The sequence below is a fragment of the Melospiza georgiana genome, chromosome 17, assembly GCF_028018845.1.
Source record: "Melospiza georgiana isolate bMelGeo1 chromosome 17, bMelGeo1.pri, whole genome shotgun sequence".
In the NCBI taxonomy this organism is placed as follows: Eukaryota; Metazoa; Chordata; class Aves; order Passeriformes; family Passerellidae; genus Melospiza; species Melospiza georgiana.
The window spans coordinates 6,205,457-6,211,456 of record NC_080446.1 but is presented as its reverse complement, the minus strand read 5'-3'; the positions used below and the strand labels follow the sequence as shown (position 1 = coordinate 6,211,456).

The window sequence follows — 6,000 nt, the reverse complement described above, 5'->3', positions numbered from 1 at the left end:
TGCTAACCCAGGGCATCTGTCACTCGCTGCTTGCTGCTATTAGGAATTATTGGGCCGTACCACGCGCCGGGATGCGCGGGGGGGACACGGAACGGCGCTCGTCGCGCTCGCCGTCCTTTTGTGCTGCTGCTGTCAGAGGAGCCCCGAGCCTCGTGCATATTAATTATGAATCAGCTCGGGTAAAATCATTCACCTTCTGCTGGGTCTCGGGGAGGGGGGAGCGCCAGGAGAGAGGGGCCGGCGGGGCCGGGAGAGCCCCAACTCTCGGTGCACTCAAGGCAGCCGCTCCATCTCTCTCGCTCGCTCTCTTTGATGCTATACTGTAAATTTATTTCACCTCAGAGAGTAAACAGATATATTGCAACCCCAAGGGTTCATGGGTAGTGTATTTACAAAGGGAAGGCGCAGCAAGCCCCCTCTGTGCCATTTCCATTAATGAGAGCGGTCATTAAGTAAATGAGACATTGCCTTTAGCAGGCTTAAGAGTTCACACACTAAGGAGTATCAGATATTTAATTGAAACCAACAACCCGTCTTACACGCGTGTTACTGGTGTAGGGAAGTGGGCTGCCCTCCAAGAACTCTCCCCCCACAACCTCCCCCATGCAAATTTCATGATTGGTTTCCGTGATGTCATTTTGTAAAGGGGCAGACAATAGCTGTGGGGAAAGGTAAGTCAATATTATGTTCTTTCGCTGACAAAGGCAGATAATGCTGGCTTTTTTTTCTTTTTTTTTTTCTTTCTTTTTTTTTTCCCTCTTCTTTTTTTTTTTTTTTTTTTTTTTTTTCCTCCCTCCCCTCCCCTCCCTTGGATTGAGACAGAGGGGAAAGGCTTTCGGAGCACACAGTTGATGTAAACAGACGCAGGCGTTTCGCCTTTACAGCACGAAGGCTGGGTTGTTGTTTTGAAAATTGCACTGGAGAACCGAGGGGATTTTTATGATGATCATCATGCTCCTAGGTCCATCTTTGCTCGCTCGCTCTCTCGCCGGCTGCGAGACGCTAGTGGACATGTTATGCTTCTGACTGGAAAGAGGTTGGATAAGATGAGAAAGGAGGAGATTTATTAAAAAAAAAAAAAAAAAAAAAAAAAAAGAGGCACAACGTCGCATTCAACCGGGAAACTTTCTGAATATTTCTGGAAGAGGATGCTTGCCGGGTTGGTGAACCGCGGGATCGGTGGATGTTTATCCGGAGGGAGGTGTTAGCAGAAGACGCTCCCGGGCGCCGGGAGGAGTTTGCGGCGGCGGCCCCGCGGCCGCGGAGCTCTCGGAGGTGCTGATCCGGGCGGGACCGGGGCCCCGCGCGTCCCTCGCCGCGCTCCCCTCGCCCCAGGCCCCTTCCTGCCACAACTCCATCCCGAGTCCGCGCTCCGCGCTCCTGGGCAGCTCCGCGGGCCCCTCGCCCGGGGACGCGGGTGCGGAGGGAGGGCTGCCGGCTGCTCCCTCCTGCCACCGCCACACTTTTCTTTTTCTCCTTTTTTTTTCTTTCCCTTCCCCCCCCCCCCCCTTCTTTCCGATTATTGCCTACTTTAGAGCTCTCTATTTATAGCGGCGAGGCGCAAGGGAAGTGTGCCATGTTTGTGGATTTCTCTCTATACGTTGACCAAGACAGAAATCTGCGTGTTCTTATTTTTAGCTTGCTAGGAAGAGGCTTTGCTTGGCTAATCTCTTTATCAATTGTAGCAAAGTTTGTTGTGGTGCTTGTTCCGTGGGTTATTTGCAGAGGGAGCGAGGGGCAGGGGAGTGCTGTCCGAGGCTGTGCTTGCGCTGCCATCCACCCCGGCCACTCGGGCTGAGTTTGACTTTGGAGTCCGGGTAGGACGGACCCTCCTGGGGGAGGCGGCCCCAAAGGGGGCTCGGCACCCTCGGAGGCACAAAGGGGCAGGTCGTGGGGATCAGAGCTGTCGGAGCAGGAGCCTTGGGGCACGCCAGGCTCCCCAGAGCTGGGCAGGGCAAAGGGGGCACGTTGCCCTCCTCGATCCGCTCTCCTCCCGCTATTGTTGAGCCCCCTGGCTTGGAGCAGCCGCTGAAAACAAGTGCGAAAAGCCCGGGCTAAACCCTCGCCATCGCCCTGCCGCTACTTTTAGTTATTCTTTTTTTTCTTTCTTCCCCTTTCCCTCTCTCTCGTTGGCTCATCTGCTGTTATTATCAGCCTTTTCCATATGGCCACTTTAATTAATGGCAGACAAAAGGGAGTTTGCGGGGAGGGGGGGGGGGTGTGGGGGGAGAGGAATCTAGGAATTAGAGTTTATAGTTGGTTTGTCTCTCTCTGATGCTGTCATAGAAACCAGAAGCAAAGATGCCGCCTTTCCACTTCTTTGTATGATCCTGTTTATTGTTCCCGAGCGGCGCAGATTGGAGCAGGCGCGTGTTGCAAAGCACAAACCAGCGCCGGCTGCTACCGCCGGGAAACCCGGGCACAACTTGTCCCCTTCGGCTCTTTCAAACCTGCCTGCCCTCCCCCCTTCTGTCCCCTCCTTCACCTGCTTCGGGAAGAACAAGGAGAACTTGGTTTTCCTTTTTTCCCCCCCTCTCTTTCTTTTTTTCCGCTTGTTTTCCTTTTTTATTTTCTTTTGGTGATTCTTGTTTTTTTTTTCTTTTTTCTTCAAATGATGTTATGAATCTCTGGAATTCCCGCCGCACAAAGAGTGGGAAAACTCTGGAAAGTTGGGATTTTCCCTTCCCAGAAAGCGGACGGGAGCTGTCCTGTGTCCCGCTGGAGTTGGGGTCCGGAGCGGCGGGTCCGGCTCTGTCCCGGGCGCTGTCACCGAGCTGTCCCGGCTCCCCCGGGCCGGCTGGCCGCTCTCGGGGCTGGTCATGTCCCGGGGGTCCCGTCGGGGAGGGCTCTGGGCTGGCAGCGCCGCTTGTCCCCCGCTCGGTCCCCAGGAGGAGCAGGCATCCCTTTGCCCGCAGGGTCACCGCTGTCCCGGGCAGCTCTCGGGGTTCGGGGGGCAGCGGGGGCACCTCGAGCTGTCAGAGACAGAAATTCCTCCCGCTGGGAGTGCCGGGACTTGGCCCGGCAGGAGGGATGGAACTTGAGGTCACTGCCAAGGGTGGCCTTGGTGACTTTGGGACCGGGGTGCTCCCTTCCCTTTTGGCAAATCCTGGGCTGGAAGTGGGCGAGAATCCCCTTCCCTGAAGACCCCCAAACTCCCTCCTTGTCCCTCCACCACCTCCACTCGCTGTCTGTCTGATCTCCTCGGTCCCTTTGCCCCCAGGAACATCCTCGTCCCGAGGCAGGGAGACACCAAGCAGGGGACAGCAGCCGGGGGTCGGGGCGGTGCCCCCCCTGCACTTCCCATTCCATGTTTTGGAGTGGCTGGGAGAGAAGGGGGGCACAGGGACCTTCTGTCCTGTGGCTGCCCCGCGGGGCCGGACTGTCCCCAGCAGCCCGAAGTGACAAACGGGGGGCCGGGGTGCGCAGGGACAGCCGAACCCCCCCCGTTCTGCGCCTCCCCCGCCCCGTCCCGCAGAGCCCCGGGAGCCGCAGCAGTTCCCGGCAGTCAGAGGATGATGAGGAGGATGATGATGATGAGGGCAGGGCTGACTTCGCAAGACGTAGCTCGGCGTCAGAGCAGCTGCCATTTTAGCGGACGGTACTAAACCCCCCCTCCGCCCCCCCGGAAGGCTCGGCTTTGGGGTGCTGCCTCCAAACTTGGCTTCTGGATGGGACACGCTGCTCTTGGTGGGCTTTGGGGGCAGCAGCGCGCCCGAAGCCAGCAGCACTGTCAGGATAGGCTGAATGACACAGCTTTGGAGCTCAGGAAACAGAAACTCTTTCCCCTTCCTGAAATCCCACCGCAGTTTTGCATCAGGGCTTGAGGAGGTTAGACTCCTGAACCCCTCAAAATCAATTTTGTAATGCAAATTGGTCTCTCCCTCCGTGCCCAGCCAGAAGCAGAGCCCTCATTTGCAGCCTCGGGGGGCTGATTTTGCCAGGGATGCTCCTGTCCCCAAATCAAGGGCTGGGGGCACCGGGACCCTCTGCCCCCCGAGATCTGCGTGGCAGGGAAGGGGAGGATTTACAGTAAAGGCTGGAGGCAGGGCTGGGCTGGGCTTCCCAGAAGACACGAAATGAGGCGTGTGAAGGGGAGGGAGAGGCGGGGAAGCATCGCCTCACCACGGGGAAGTCAGATGTGGAACTTTAGTGGCAAAGTGGGGCACAGGACCCGTTCTTTCCTCTGCTTTGTGAGTTTGTAAATGGAGGAGCTTATTTTTCCAGCTGTAAACTGAGTTGTTAGAGCCCTTCCCTTAATGATAAAGTGCATTTCCTCACTTTATAGCTGTTCCACTTTCTCATAGAGGGGAGCTGAGCATGGAGGATCCACAGTTCAGGCTTCCAGAGCTGTGTTACTGTGCCACTGTGTGTTACTCCTCTTTCCCCAACAAATCCCTTTTGGGTTATTTATTGTGCAGATGCTGTTTGCTCCCTGGCTGTGTGGACAAGGAGGGAGGGTGAGGTGTCCCAGATTTATTTGACTTTACTGTCCTGCAGCAGCCATGAAAGGATTATCAGCCTGGGGTTAACTGCCACACAGTTCCCAGGTATTTCTGGAGTTCTGGCAAGGTGGAAATTGCTGTCAAGTAAACTTTTTTCCACCTTTTTTTCTGCCTTCTCCTTCTCTCGCCTGTGTTTTATTGGTTTCAACAAAGAATAATTCCACCCATGCTCCCATGCTGAACATGGGTGTGTGGTGCACTGGTGTCTCTGACACCCTCAAGGTGGGATTGTGTGAAACTTCTCATGTTAAAATATTTTTTATCACTTCTGGGGTTGTTTAGCTTTGCAAAGTAGAAGTTTGATCCATAGCCCAGGCCTTAGAGAGGAGAATCATGGTGTGAATAGAGAAGTGGAGAGAAAAGTTTCTGGAGTGGAGAAAGGCCCCAAAGACTTTTTTCTGAGAATTAAATGAAATTATGTGACAGTTTCTTCTCTGGAATCTGGGACCCAGCTCTTGAGTAATGGCAGAGAGCAGGGCTGGGACATCCCTTCTGCTCCCTTCAGAGCTGGGAGGGAAATCTGTCCCCTCCCACTCCCCACCAATATTTTCACCAAGGAGAAAAGGGCTTTGTGGGTTTATATTTGGAGTTTCCCCTCTTGGCAGGTTAACCTGTCAAAGGGGATTTCTGGAAGTGCAGTGTTTGCCCTTGCAGAGCTCAGGAGCAGCTGGGAGGTGCCTTTGCCCTTTGGGATGGGGCTGACACGCAGAAGGTGAAGAGCAGTTTCTCCTGCCCATGCAGGTACCCTGGGAGCAGCAGCACAGGAGGGCATCCCTTGGCTTCCCTGAGCTGCTTTCCCACAGCATCTTGCCTGGAAGGGAGGTTATTTCTGATTTGGGAATAGCTGAAGTTGGACACTGAGGTGAGGAGGTCTCAGGGGCATAAACATGTATTGAACAATTGTGTTTAAAGTCTGTAAACATTAAAAATCACCAGAGTGGAGCAGATCCTCAAAAACTTTAAGCACTGTGGATTTTCTAATGACTGTTTCATAGAAGGCACAAGTTGGAGTTTTAAGGAAAGATGGCGAATACACATCCCAAAATGAATGCTTTTCTATTGTTGAGGTTATTCATTCCTGCAATGCTCCCGTGACTCTTGCTGTGGGTTTGTGGGACTGGGTGGGGGGACAGAGAAGATTTCTGGGCTGGAGAGGTCCAGACAAACACGCTAAGCACTTTCTGTGAAATGTTGGTCTCTTGAAGCAGGAGTTTCCCCTTTGAGAAGCTGCATTTTGAACAGCTCTGGCTGCTTTTTAAAACCATGCACCCCTCCATGCCACAGCAGCCTTTGGGGGGGCAATGCCTGTAGGAAACTGGTCCAGTAGTGCCCTGAATTCACCCAGTGGGAGCTGTGGCTGGTTTTGGGCAGACCCAAGAGGGAAAAGGCAGATGTGGCATTTTAGGGACAGGATATGGGTTTGGGCTCCCTCCCACTGCCCTGCTCCTCTGCTGCTCCTATCAGAGCATCCTGGGTGCCCGTTGCCACACACACATTG

At 54.4% G+C, this 6,000-nt stretch overlaps 1 protein-coding gene across 2 annotated transcripts in view; it reads left to right on the top strand.

Annotated features, from left to right (window-relative positions):
- Window positions 1-595: 595 nt before the first annotated feature.
- MYT1 (myelin transcription factor 1) overlaps window positions 596-6,000 on the top strand; it is a 59,209-nt gene continuing 53,804 nt past the window's right edge. The window contains exon 1 of one of the 2 annotated variants that reach the window (XM_058036358.1): window positions 596-671. The gene's annotated coding sequence lies outside the window, so the exon portion shown is untranslated. Of the gene's footprint in view, window positions 672-1,209; window positions 1,276-6,000 lie in introns of those variants that run through there. The other variant, XM_058036359.1, reaches the window with a different exon arrangement.